Here is a 14657-nt window from a genome sequence, read left to right as displayed (position 1 = left end):
TTATTTGGGACTCAATTATCCCATTCATTGGGACTGTGGAGCACCAGATGGTTACAATGCAAAAGAGCTTTCCATGACCATAACATTACTCCGAACACTTTTTCTTCTTCTCCAGTTCACCATACAACAATTAGTTCCTTATTGGGTGTTTTGTTGAAATGAAGAAGCGGGGCCAAGGGAGGGGTAGGTTTGGGCTTCATGAACAGATTTAGTGCATCTAGGGACAAAAAAAAAAGAAGGAAGGCCGGGCGACGAATCAAAAGAAGAGATTGCAGCATGCCTCTGTTGTTTCGAAGGGGCCTTGGAGTAAGTGGCCTCACAGCTTATCTAGAATCAGACCCCCTCCACAATGTGGGGGATGTAAAGTGTTTCTAATCTGACCGGCTGCTGCACCGTCTGCCAAGACGTTTCCACCCAGCTGAGCAAGGTTCCTTCCCCCCATTTAATTCATTGAGTTGTCCTCAATAAAAATTAATTCCTTCTCATCAGCAGCATTCAAGCACACAGTGGGAACAAAACCAAATGAGCTCGTGAATATAGTGCTGGTCATTAAGTGGAGGCACCCAACTTCTATACAGATCTTGTCCATAAAGTACAAGCTGTGAACTCCTGCCATGCTTGTGACCCGGGACCTCCGGCTTATCCCATTCTGTCCGAAGCGTTCTGTGAAGCTTAAGACCAGTTTGCGCCCGTCCGCCAAAGTTATTCCCATTTGGAGTATATTCTAAACATTTTGTTACTTCAGCCTCTGGTGTATTCCCAATTGGTGTTTGCACTTATGCATTTCTTTTGGAAGCCAGAAACAATCTGTTAAAGCAAAGATTCCCACGTTGTGCTCATATGGCACCCCATTTCCACATTTGCTTCATCCTCCCCACATCTTTTCAGCTGAACAGATGAGAAATGCCCATGGTATGAGAATCAGGACAACTACCTGTCCATTCTGTCCTGTGTTCTGCTGTCCTCTCACAGCCAAAGGTGAAGTTATATGTTATCTTTTTTTTTTTTAAAAAAGATAATTTTATTAAATTTTCCAAATAAACAACACCAAACAACAACAAAAACAACAAATAATAACAACAAACAAAAACATTTCATTTTATTTTTTGCGTTTTATCTTATATTCACCTATCTCAGTTCATTTTGCTCTGCCGAGCTTTGACTTCCCTCCCTCCCATCATTCGGTTTTCTTTCCCACTCTTATCTCGCAGTTCCTTTTAGTCCATCTACTTAAAACCAATTTGTAGGATTTATTTCAGTCTTTAAACTTCTACAGTTCTTCTCCATGTAGTCCACGAATTTGCTCCATTCCTTTTGGAACTTTGTCTCTCCCTAGTTTCGGATCCCGCAGGTCAACTTTGCCAACTCTGCATAGTCAATCATTTTCGTCTGCCACTCCTGAATCGTCGGTATCTCTTGTAATTTCCATTTTTGGGCTAATAAAGTCCTAGCCGCGGTTGTAGTGTACATAAATAATCTCAGGTCTCCTTTTGCTATCTCCTCTCCCATTAATCCCAATAGAAAAGCTTCAGGTTTTTTGGGGAAAGGTATACCTAAACATCTTTTTCAATTCATTATATATCATTTCCCAGAAGTTATATGTTATCACTTTATAACTGATCAATTCCACCTCATGACTCCTATGATGCAATGCCCAGCTATATTCACAGCCCTAAAGTTAGAAATGGAAGCATTTCTAATTCTAGTTCTCACTGGGTCCAAAGCCAAAGCCAGAATGGAAATATGGGGGAACCACCCCACCGGGAGCATAGATTCTCTGTGGCTTTTGAAAACAGTCCTTTTAACTTGTTTCACAAAGCCTTCCTTTAAGAGAATGGGATTTTTAGAACAGGAAAAAATATGGTTGAAAGAATGATGGCTACCACCGACCAAAAGCAATAGTTGAGTTATAGATTACACTCACCTGACATACCCAGTTCTGCCTATCCTAGATTCCCCCTGATTCAGAGTGTTTCTAAAATATCATTACTATCCTCAAGTCATTGGGCAGCCGGGGGCTTCTCCCTTTGACTACTATAACTATGAGCAAGGCATGGTGCTTACAGAAGTAAGGAGAAGTAAACTATTCATTAAAAGTAGATGAGGCTTTGAACTTAAAAAGAAGCAAATTCGATAAAGTGAAGGAAAATGAACCCTAATCTCTTTCAACTTCTATGTTTGATGTTGAATAGAACAAATAACAATGGAATAATAGAATTGTAGAGTCATATAGTCCAACCCCCTGCAACGAAGAACTCTTTGCCCAACGTGGGGTTCAAACCCACAGCCCTGAGATTAAGAGTCTCATACTCTACCGGCTGAGCTATCCCCGAGCATGAGCTCATATGCACTAAAATTCAGGCACTAAATTTCTGCTGGCTACCAAGAAATCACATGGTTCATTCATTCCTTTGAAACTCCACCTGGAAATATGCTGGCCACTTTTGCAATGAAGGCTGGCTGCAAGCCAAACCATACCTGTTGTTATGGTGAAAATTGTTTGTTGAACATACTGATGGTATAGATAATAATATATTTGTGACTTTCCCATTTAAAACAACAGTACAGCTCTGATGGCGTCTGCTTGAAACCTGATTGTGTGGTTCCAAAGCCTGGCAGCCACATCCTATATTGGGGTTAGCCAAATAAAACTATATTTTGGTTTAAGTGCAGCTAGCTTTGAGGAAATGATGGTTAGGCTATTTGGGCCAGAGTTTATGTTGACTTTAAAACTGCAGCAGCCATGAGACAGAGCTGCTACCCCCAGCTTCAAAACAAAACAAAACAAGACAAGACAAAACAAGACAAAAGCTTTTCCAAGCAACATCTGCAGTAAGTTTTCAAGATGTTAAGAAACGCAGAATACAATTCTGATTGTGACACTTGGGCTCTTATTGATCTCTCTGGGGCATTTAGCTCTCAGGTTCCTACTGCTTCTGCTATTTCTGTTTCTTAACCTTGGCATTAAATACTCCTGCAGTCACTAACATCTTTTGCTAGCTACAACATGTTGAGCTGCCTAACACCAAGTAGGAACTTTGGCCCACAATTTCCGGTATCTGAGCATGTGCAGACGCGATTTCTGGCACCGCAGAAGCGAGTCCCCACGCTGCGCTGTGCCAATTTAGCGCAGCGTGTGGGGACTCGCCGAGCGGCGGCTCGGTTTGGGGGTGGCTCGTGGGCCGGTTAAATGACCCCTGTGGGCCACTTGTGACCCATGGGCCTTAGGTTGCCTACCCCTGCCCTAAGAAGAAGAAGAATGTAGGACGGAAAGGTCAGATGACAGTGAGTAGTGGGAAAGAAGAAGTTAAGAATGCCTGCACATGTGCACACATGCATACCACAAATGTTTGCATCAAATAAATTTAAATTCCACACCAAGAAAAGCTGCACGTGGTGGCCTCTGTCAGTTATGCAGATCAAATGCATTGGCTTATATCTGTTTATAATATATTCTGTTTTCTATGCATAATATATTCCGTAGTCGGATTTTGTAGATACTGCATACAAGCTTCCCCCAAAATGGCAGGCTGCAGATGTTTTGGATTAAAACTCCCATCGTTCGTCATGCTGCCAGGGACTCATGAGGTTTAGACTCTCAAATGTTTGGAAGGCACCATGTTGGGAAAAGCTGCTGTATATTGTGTATATAGTATACTATAATCGCAAAGCTACAATGTGAAAGTGCTGTGGCTCAGTAGTGGGCCCCTAGTTCAATCCCTGTCATCTTCAGGTAGGACTAGGAAGGACTTCCTCTCTGAAATTTCAGAAATGCACTATCAATCGCTGTAGGTAATGCTGAGCTGGTCTGATTCAGCGTGATGAAGCTTCCTTTGCAGGGCTGTAAGAGAGATGGCTTTCTCCACTTCACAATTGTTGCTGAGAAGTGAGTTATGGAGCAGGGCTGTGCCTACAATAGCTACAGGCTTTGCACCAACTTTGTTGAAGGCGTATGCCAAATGGTTTCTTTTTGAAGGACACTTCTGCTCTCCATTCAATGAGCATTACAATTTCGATAGGCTTCTTTTGCTTTCTGCAGTTTAATTCACTGATTAGAATGCCTACCATGGTTCCCTGATCATTATGTTTTCACTTCCCTAGCGACGGAGAAGGGTGCAGCTCTGGGTTTCTTCTGTTTGGGGGAAAGGGGGAGATCGTGAAAGCTAATAAAATATCAATTTAATATATTTTCATTCCCTACTAGGGATGTTATTTTGAAGGTGTTTATGTTTCACCACAACTCAAAACCCAAAAAGTGCCTTCTTCCTTGTCTGGAAATAACATTTTAAGTCCCTTGCTTGAATTGCAGGGCACTTAGCACTTCCCAAGGCAGCAGCAACACCAATTAAAATCCAGTTACCATTTTACGCTCAACACCTGCGATTAATGCAAGAATTTAATTGAACCAATTCATTTCTAAATGTGTGCTTTTTTTTCTTCGGAGGAGGGGGGATTTCTGCCTTACTATTTTCAAATCCCCTGCATTTCCTGGAACACCGAGGAAGTCGGGGTGGGGGGTGGGGAGAATCACACGCAAAGACGCACAAACATTCCTGATGTACAATTATTTTTGACGTGGCTTGTAAACTTGGCTGTTGGAGGGGAAGGCCTTGTTATTCTGCTTGCCCCTGAAGGTTTCCCTTCCTCCCTAAGGCCCCCTTTGGGGACCAGTTTCTGCTCGCAATCACTGTCTCTTGCTTGCCCTGACCTGTTGACAACAATGCTTGATTTTTATTTTATTTTTTTAAAAAATTACCCCGTTAAAGCTGGAAAAATGCATTTCCTGATACACTGCAGATGCTGAGCTTTAGCTGGGATTTCACAGGGAATTCAGACTGTTTAAATAGGTTTAACCTTGTGCTGAATTTCAAGGCTGGCTTCTCCCACCTCGACCCCCCAAAAACAAATTAATGAGAGAAAGCCCTTCCACCGCCGTTCACAGGGCACATGAAAAGAAACCTAACACAGCTCCCCTCCAGCACACACACATTCTCAATGCTAATTAAGCAATAACGATCAAGGCACCAAGTGTTTCCTGAGGATTAATAACTAACTGGGAGGAGATGATGACCCCCAGACTGTCATTAATCCCAGGAAAAGCCCTGTGTGAGAAGGTTGTTATTGCTAAGTAATCTCTAGTATGAGAGAAAAGCAGACTAAATGTGCAATTGGCTGATTATATATAACACTACACAGAAGTGGGGAAAGCCAAAGTCTGTATGAATTGTACATCTTCTTCCCTCCTATGGGTTCGACATGAGCTCCACCCACAGGAGATATTTGAGTCCCTAAGATCACCTTGTGGAAACGCCAGGGAAGGAAATGCAATGAAATCTTGCCAGCAATGCTTTGGATCTGTTGAGAACTAGGGTGCCTATTATTTTAAGAGGACTCAAACATTGAAACCTGATGACCCCGACTCTAGAGAGATGGGTTAATCTACCAATTTTGGTTACTTTTAGGTTCTCATTTTCCCAATTTTAAGTTCAGTTCTCTAAACTTGCACATCAATTTGCATTTTTAAAAGTCCTTGAGAATTTGGCATTTTAGTGTAAATTAATTGAGTGATTGATTTCTATAGTGCTGAATATATTTTTTAAAATATCTCTAGGAGATGTACAAAAAAACTGAAGCAACAACTGACAACTGAAACTATTACAAAAATACAGAGTTACATATAAAAATGTTACATTAATGCAAAGTTGCTAATGTATAAAAATATCAGTTTATTTTCCTTCTAATACACCTTCCCTCACAGCCTCCGGGTCCTCACCCAGTGTCCAAACAAATTCACAGCTCACCCAGAAAAGCCTTACAATGAGAAGAACTCCTAGAAACAGCAGACATCGCCCTAATCTCCCACTCTAGACTTGCTTTACCCTAATGTACATGTTTGTTTGCTGTTTTCCCTAATATGCATATTTATTTGCAAAGCAATTTTGCCCAGGATTGTACATTTGTTATTTTCACTAATATGCATACCTCACGCTTGCGAAATTCAGGAAAGTGCAACTTTGGGTGGATTGCTGGGTTTCAGTTCGTACATTGTTTCAGAATGTGTGAATTAAGTAGCTTCACCTACCTAATGCAAACTGAATCAAACTTTCCACACACACCCCATCCCTAGCTGAGAGAGATGCACACAAACTTGGCTTGCCTTGGTTACAGAACTGCCAACATGATCTGAAATTATTTGGTATCTTGTTGTGTCTTGGAATACAGTCAAACCTTGGTTTTCAAACATCTTGGCTGCTGAATGTTTTGGAAGCTGAACGCCAAAAACCAGGAAGTGAATGCTTCCACTTTTTCATAGAATCATAGAGTTGGAAGAGACCACAAGGGCCATCCAGTCCAACGCCCTGCCGAGCAGGACACGCCATCAAAGCATTCCTGACATATGCCTGTCAAGCCTCTGCTTAAAGACCTCCAAAGAAGGAGACTCCACCACACTCCTTGGTAGCAAATTCCACTGCCGAACAACTCTTACTGTCAGGAAGTTCTTCCTAATGTTTTTAACGTGCCTCGGAAGTTCAACAGCTTCTGAGGCGTGTTTTTCATCCCCCCCCCCATTGAACTTGCTGACAGTTCTTTGATCCTCGGTTTTCAAATGTTTTGGAAGTCGAACAGACTTCCGGAACGGATTACATTAAAAAACCAAGGTTCCACTGTACACCACAAATATTCCCTCTGTTATGCAACCGTGGTTATACTTGTGGCTATCCTGCTAACGTCCCCCTGGCACCGGCACCGGCGCAACTGCCCTTCAGTATTCATTAATAGGTGCTGAGAATACAGCAGAGCAGAAAAGACTCCCCACCCCCCCGGACATCTACACATCTGCTCATGTAATACTTTGCTTATAGGATAACGTGAGTATTGTCTTCATATGCGGAAGAAACGAAAGTGGGATGGTCGGTTTAGCGAAATGTAATGATCATTCAGCATCAATCCCCCACTCCCCACCCACTCCAGCTCCATTCTGCAAGAACGCCTCCTCGGTCTAAAGTTTCGTGCTGGCCTATTTCTTATTAGCAGTGCTAAGCTGGCATCAAGGGGCTATCATCTGTCGAAACATCAGCAGGAGGAACAATTGACAAAGCAACCGCTTGAGAATGTTGAGTAAACTGGGTAAAATGAAGTGAAAGAGGTTAATGTGCAACCTGGCACACAGTGCCAAGCCAAGCCGTGAGAACCACTTATGTGATCATTGGTCCCTCACAATATCTTCTGCTCTGTAAAACATTGTCTTGGGCTTGTCTTTCAGCGCAGGAACTGATCTCTTTGAGACACGCTGAAATGAAAACCAGCTACCCCGAGCTCCCGCCCTCTCCCGGGTAGGAATTCAGGTGGGAAAACCTGCGCCTTTTGAGCATCTACAAGCTGTTTCGGGTAATTTCAGGTTAGTGCAGCATCAATGTGGGGGGGGAGGGGGTGGGGCGGATAAAGAAGCATATACATGAATGAGAAACCATTCCGGATTTAGGTCAGAAACAAACGTTGCACTTTTGGTGCCTATTAGACCTTCTCATTCAAAGTCCAAAAATAAATTTTATGATAGATGCAATCCAACTTTTTATTCTGTGCATAAACACACACACACACACACACACACACACACACACGGGGTGGGGGGGGTGGGGAGAGATTACAGTTAGAAAAGCATTTTACAAAACTGACTAATGAACTGAGGATTTACAAACTGCTTCCCAAGAAATGCTTCTGAAGCAATGCCCAACAAAAATTGCAAAAGAACAACATATATTGTAACACACACACACACACACGCACACACGCACACACGCACACACACACACACACACACACACACACACCATACATTGCAGTATCAAAACTGTATCTTAAAGCATCAATCTGCAAGATTCCAGATCATAGAATATAAAAAAGGTGAGTGGAATTTAGGTATATGTTTACTTATGGATCATCCATATTATAATTCTGCTTTCAAAAATGAACAAAGGACATTGTTCTACAATACCTGTTTTCGTTATGCTACTTTCCTTGAACCTTTGTCTTAATTTGGACAATTGTCGGACTCTGCCAATCCATTAATTTACATGTAGGTATTTATGAATTTCTCCTTTTTTGCTATTTTAAGATTGGCAGCAGTTAGATGGTTTGATATGAAGGAGCCGTGCACTTTTGGTCAAAAAAGTACTGTTGCATTGGTATGTACTGGTATACCTTGATTTTTCTAAGGACCACCTTCTTAACCTTGCTCACATGGCAAGACATGCTCACCACATAGGTAAGCAAATTTGCTGTGGGCAAATTTGCCTGCCAACAAGCTTGTTTTATTTTCACTTTGTAGATCCTGTTCACCGTGTTTGGTTTGAGATGCCAATAGTATAATATCTTGCAATAATTTCCCCTTAAATTTAAACCATACACTTCATTGCTTCACCTGAGAAATCTGCATCACATTCTTGTTTTGCAATTATTGATCCTTGCATCACTTCCACCTTATTTGAATTCAAAGTCTGGCTACCATTACTGTGTTAAAAGCAGCTATGTGTAAGCCAAGAATTTACCACTGTCAGAGTACCAACCAGATAAAGTGGAGGAGAAGAGGAACGTTCTTCTCCAGTCTGGATAAAACTTTCAACTGGAGAAGAATGTGTGGGTCATTATGGCCACCTTACATTTGGGGTTTGCATTGCAAGTGCTTAATTCCTAAGGGTCTTATTTCCAAAGCCAGAAGCATAAACCTCAGCAACATCACTATTCGAAAAGCTCATTTTCCATGACATTCATAGATCAGTCTTTTAGTGACTCAATTTCTCCCCTGAAACTAATTTGTAAGTATGTGTAGCTGAAATTCAACACATATACTTTCTGTGTTACCCTTGCCTGTGTATTCCACCCACCCCTCTATTGCTGCCTCTTAGTTTAATTTTAGTGTCCTGCCTACCACTCAATGAATGCTGATAGAAGCTCTTACTTGGAAGTAGGAAAGAGATATTTATTTAGGCAAGTAACTGTACATGTTCCGTAGCAGAAACAGTGCTCAGGACTCATGATTCATGAGTTAAGGAGCCAGGCAAGAAGTTCAGAACTGGAAGGAAGCAACGAAGATATCCCAACAAGTTCCCCCAACCCTCCCACCAAATGCGTGGTGTGCTCCTTTGCAAAAACTCTCTTGCCTTGCAGGAATATCAAGATTGCAAGCACACACTCGGTCGAGGCAGGTGGGCTTGCCCCCACTGACAGATCTAGGTAACAAGACTGCATCCTCCTATTGATTTGCTGCCACCTCCTCTTCAGCCTCCCCACTTGGCTGATCAAAGACCTCCCAAGAGGCTCTCCACTCTGCAAGAGTGTTGTGGGAGGAGAGAGCCAGCATCCCTGCTCACCCTTCTACAGTGGTACCTTGGGTTACAAATGCTTCAGGTTACAAACGCTTCAGGTTACAAACTCCGCTAACCCAGAAATAATACTTCAGGTTAAGAACTTTGCTTCAGGATGAGAACAGAAATTGTGCTCTGGCAGCATGGCGGCAGCAGAAGGCCCCATTAGCTAAAGTCGTGCTTCAGGTTAAGAACAGTTTCAGGTTAAGAACGGACCTCCGAAACGAATCAAGTTCTTAACCAGAGGTACCACTGTAAACTGACTAGGGGTGGAATGAGGAGATACCTCCCAAACAAGGTTCCCACAATTCAGTCCGCTATCTGATTCTTCCTCCCCCCCCTCCATCCGAACCTGTCAGCTCAAGCCCAGTCACAAAAGTGCTGTTGGGATCATGGCGTTTAGATTGTAAACTCCTCAGGGCAGGGAACTATATTGGTTGTTTATGAACGATAGCACAATATCTGTCTGTGACAGAGAGAGGCCATGTGGTCGGACTACACCACCCATCAGGCCTTGTCAGCATAGCCTATAGTCAGGGATAATAGTAGTTGTAGGCTAACAACATCTGGGAGGCACCCACATGAACTGTCCTGATCGGTTAGATGTAAATGCCTTGTGACAGCCTTCCATTCTACCCTAATTGTGAAAATGGGTTGCACAGCCTTCCCCTACAAATGCAGATCACTTGGAGTCTGGGAATCGACCTCAGACGCTGTTGGAATAGGGGATATTTTTCTCAAGTGAGAGGCTCTGGTTTGCCGATACTGGAAAGTATGAAGAACATGTATGCTTTGGCACACCTGCAGACCCTCAAGAACCAAGAAACAGACTTCAAATTTATTTTTGATGATTCACATTGCCGCTACTTGTCCTTAAAAGTGTGAGAACTAACCGTTGCTCGAGTCATTACCATTTCCTTTGCAATTGGAAATTTCCTACTGTATACGTCGTCGTATTTCCAAAGGCTTAAGACTCACTCTTCAGAGCTGCTGCCAAAACTGTGCGATTGCACGGTGGGATTTTGCTTGAGCTATAGCTAATGACTACACTCCCTGACCCTTGTAAATGGAACTTGATCTTGTCACATCAGTTTTAGGAAAGCATCGTAAATGAGCTGTGGCAGAGTCTTCCTTGATTGTGGGAAGAGTAGGAAGGATGGTTTCTGAACCAGGAAATGGCAGGAAGGGTTCCAAGCCAGGAAGAGATTCAGTGAGGTTTCCCAAAGTCCGCCAAGAGCATTAAAAATATTATATTCAAATGAAACTCTAGCCTCTGGCCTATTTTGTTCTCGCTGAGAACGGCTGAGTTGGGGATTTCCAAAATGGCACAACTCCAGTTCGGTGTCTCTGAGATAGGGAAAATAAAGACAGTCGTAAGAACTGCACTGCGGCAAGCAAAGGGGTCAGGAAAAGAGCAGAGGGGGGCAGAGAAGGGGCAGGGATGACATAGCAAGGGTAGTTTGCTGAATGGCACAGAAATGGTGGGTTGGCATCAGCACCATGGGAGTCGAACAGTGCAATCCTACACATCAGCTCAGAAGTACGGCCCACTGAGTGCATTGTTGCTCAGTGGACCCCCCTGCTCAGCGCCTGAAGGCCCCAGTCCTGCCACTCACCACCTCGCCTAGGGCGGGGCCTGATGGGCTTTATAAAGGACTGTTGCCGCTGCTGCTGCTGGACAGAGAGGGCTCCATTTTGTTTTGCTATTTGTTTAAATTCCTGTTATTTTTTACCTATGTTATTTTAAACTGCATTAAGGATGTATTCTTAGTTTTAGATTTTGATTCATGTCAAAATTGTTTTCCATTCGGTTGTGTATTTTTTGATATGGTTTATGTATTGTTTGCGACTTTTGTAATTGTGCTATTGCTGTATTGTTTTGATATTCGATTGGAAGCCACCCAGAGTGGCTGGGGAGACTCAGCCAGATGGGTGGGGTACAAATATTATTATTATTATTATTATTATTATTATTATTATTATTATTTAACTCTCAGCTGAGTGGTTTCTTTACACCAAGACTGAGAATCCCTTTTCAGTCCAGGGACCACATGTCAGTGGTGGGTGAGGCCAGAGGCAAAAATGTTTTTAATTAGGCATTTGAAACTCAGCAGGGACAGTGCCTGTCTGACTTATTGTAGGAGATCTTCCATAGAGCTGGGTCCACAACACCGAAGCATGACTTCTCTTTGACCTGAGGTGTGCTTCCAGTCCATGGGAGACCACTAACAGTGCTCCTCCGGGTGATCTCAGTGATCAGTTTTGGGAAATACCCTGTTTCTCATATTTTAAGACATACCCATAAAATAAGCCATAGCAGGATTTTTAAGCATTCAAGGAATATAAGCCATACCCCGAAAATAAGACATAGTGATAGGCGCAGCAGCAATGCCAGCCGCAGCAGGAGGAGGAAAAAAATAAGACATCCCTTGAAAATAAGCCATAGTGTGTTTTTTTGAGGAAAAAATAAATATAAGACATGTCTTATAATATGAGAAACACGGTATAAGTGGTACTTAAGCTACCCTGGGCTAAATAATGAGGAACCCAAGGACATGGGCACCTGCGGGGATTTTTCCGAGGCTGAGAGTGAATATTCCAAATCAACATCCATAACTAGCATCAGATAACAGATCTGGCAACTGGAAAGCAGCAAGGCCTGGATAGACCTGGCCTCAGAGAAAGTTGTGTTTCAGGTCTACCCTTTGGTTTGTTTTTCACTGTATCCGTCTGCTAGCTAGCTAAAGGTAGCCTTGACATTCAGATTACATTTCCCCACCCATACCTGAAACCTTCAATTGTTTCCCTAGCTCCCTTCACCTCCTGCAGATTTTGTGCCGGGAATATACTTCAGGGTTGTCACACTTTTCTCTAACTCCCCCAGCAAAAAGGATGTTACAATATCGGGCTACTTTGTAATGCAGGTATGTAACCCATGCTTCCTCAACTACAGTGGTACCTCGCAAGTCGAATGCCTCGCGCAACACAAAACTCGCAAGACGAAAGCGTTTTGCATTGTGCGAGGCGTCTCACAGTGTGGAAGAGATAGGCAAAGCACAGCTACTATTTAGGACTCCCCAAAACCTCAGAATGGCAGTGCTATCCACAGAGAGCTGGTGCACGCCCATAAGACTTGGGAGAAAGAACATTTTATGTCTCATCTTGGGCCATATGGTTTAGAAGCAATTGATAGCAACATTGTTGATAATACTGGCCTGTGAAAAAGGCCAGGCAGGAAGCCTGTGGAAAACCATGAACCGACCTTCTAATTGGCTGTCCTAAAATCTGTTCCTCAATGGGCAATTAATATCATTAAGTATCAACATTGCGTGGACAGGTGGAGTCCCCCTAACCCCAGGCAACCCCTGAGTGGAATAATGACTCAAGACAACTCGCTATGGGATTAAAATTGGCTACAACTTTATTAAGTTTCAGATGTAGGGAGACCTTGGCTCACGCACTGGGCGTTTATCCTTCCCAGACCCCTTTAACGGGGAACCCTGGCATCACCGCTGCAAGGGTGGTGTGGGTCACCACTTCACCCCTCCCCCCCACTTCAGGATGATAGACTAAAGGATTCCACCCAAGGCCTAAAACCGCCAAAGTTGTGACGTTTTGCTATGGGAAAGGCAAAACCTGCCAATGCAGGAAAATTCATTTCCGGCCCTTCAACAGTGACCTTGATGTAGCAGCGCCTGCGTACCTGTGGAGAAGAGGTTACGTTGCAAAAGAAGAGTTAACTGAGGGAGGGGAGGGTGGGAGAAGCTCTGGAGCCGACTGCCGCTTTACAGGTAAGATTCACCTTCTGTTGTGTGGGCAGGACAGTCCCTCCCCTTACCTGGCCAATCCCCTGGCAACACCTTCCCAGACGGGATTGGACGATTGCCTGAGGTAGGCAGAGGCCTTCAGGTATCCAGCCTGGGGAGGATGAGGCCAGCCTGAACTCCCAGGAGTGGCATTATTTGGGATCGGGGGGGGCTGCGCGCGACCACGCAAAAGGTTCCCCCCCATTTGATGTGGGGATCGATCATTGTAATAACTTGCAATAGTTCCATTACGATCACTGATGGGAATGAAGGTTCATTTTGCTCAAATAACCCACCTTTCTTTCTGGGTTTGAAAAGACTGAACTGGTCCTTTATAAACCCCCTCTCCAAAATGTAAGGGGCTAATAGTTTTAAATGATCTTTATTGTAGGCATCATCTGGAAAAGATCTTGTGAATTTTGAACACATGCTGTAAGTGAACCTTAGATATATGTGCTTTGGCAGTTCCACAGAACTCCTCCACAGAAAATTAATTTGATTCTTTGCATATGGAAGATCCACACCCCTCTCCCTCCCTCTCTCAAGTCAAACTGCAGCCTATGCCTTTACAGGGAGGTAGTTTTATTGTACAAAGACTATATCTACTTGTTATCAGTGGTTATACTGCTTTGGGTTGCTCTACTTGTTGGGTAATTTAGGAATCAGCTGCTCTCATGCTACTTATGTATGTCAACTGCACTCATGTATTCAAATGCATGACTTAATGAAGCAATTGCAGACCCAATGTAGGGTATACAATCTGCAATGCAGGACCTAGCATTAAGATGGATTGTCCTAGGAAGATGGCACCTGTCTTTTCTCTCTATAAAAATAATAATTTATTATTAATACCCCGCCCATTTGGCTGGGTTTCCCCAGCCACTCTGGGCGGCTTCCAACAGAAAAATGAAATAAAATAATCTATTAAACATTAAAAGCCCCCCTAAACAGGGCTGCCTTCAGATGTCTTCTAAAAATCTGGTAGCTGTTTTTCTCTTTGACAACTGATGGGAGGGCGTTCCACAGGGCGGGCGCCACCACCGAGAAGGTCCTCTGCCTGGTTCCCTGTAGCTTTGCTTCTCGCAGTGAGGGAACCGCCAGAAGGCCCTCGGCACTGGACCTCAGTGTCCGGGCAGAATGATGGGGGTGGAGATGCTCCTTCAGGTATACTGGACCGAGGCCATTTAGGGCTTTAAAGGTCAGCACCAACACTTTGAACTGTGCTCGGAAACGTACTGGGAACCAATGTAGATCTTTCAAGACCGGTGTTATGTGGTCTCGGCGGCCACTCCCAGTCACCAGTCTAGCTGCCGCATTCTGGATTAGTTGTAGTTTCCGGGTCACCTTCAAAGGTAGCCCCACGTAGAGCGCATTGCAGTAGTCCAAGCGGGAGATAACCAGAGCATGCACCACTCTGGCGAGACAGTCTGCAGGCAGGTAGGGTCTCAGCCTGCGTACCAGATGGAGCTGCCCTGGACACAGAATC

At 43.7% G+C, this 14657-nt stretch overlaps 2 long non-coding RNA genes across 4 annotated transcripts in view; one reads left to right on the top strand and one right to left on the bottom strand.

Moving 5' to 3' along the window:
* LOC148686166 (uncharacterized) overlaps positions 1-14657 on the bottom strand; it is a 202510-nt gene that overhangs the window by 177224 nt on the left and 10629 nt on the right. The gene's annotated exons all lie outside the window — the stretch shown is intronic.
* LOC148686165 (uncharacterized) overlaps positions 7236-14657 on the top strand; it is an 85411-nt gene continuing 77989 nt past the window's right edge. For all 3 annotated transcript variants that reach the window (XR_015948851.1, XR_015948852.1, XR_015948853.1), the window contains exon 1: positions 7236-7399. This is a non-coding gene — a long non-coding RNA (uncharacterized LOC148686165). The remainder of the gene's footprint in view (positions 7400-14657) is intronic.

Source organism: Zootoca vivipara, chromosome 3 (assembly GCF_965207765.1).
Source record: "Zootoca vivipara chromosome 3, rZooViv2.hap1.1, whole genome shotgun sequence".
NCBI lineage: Eukaryota > Metazoa > Chordata > Lepidosauria > Squamata > Lacertidae > Zootoca > Zootoca vivipara.
This window is presented reverse-complemented; position numbering and strand designations above follow the sequence as displayed.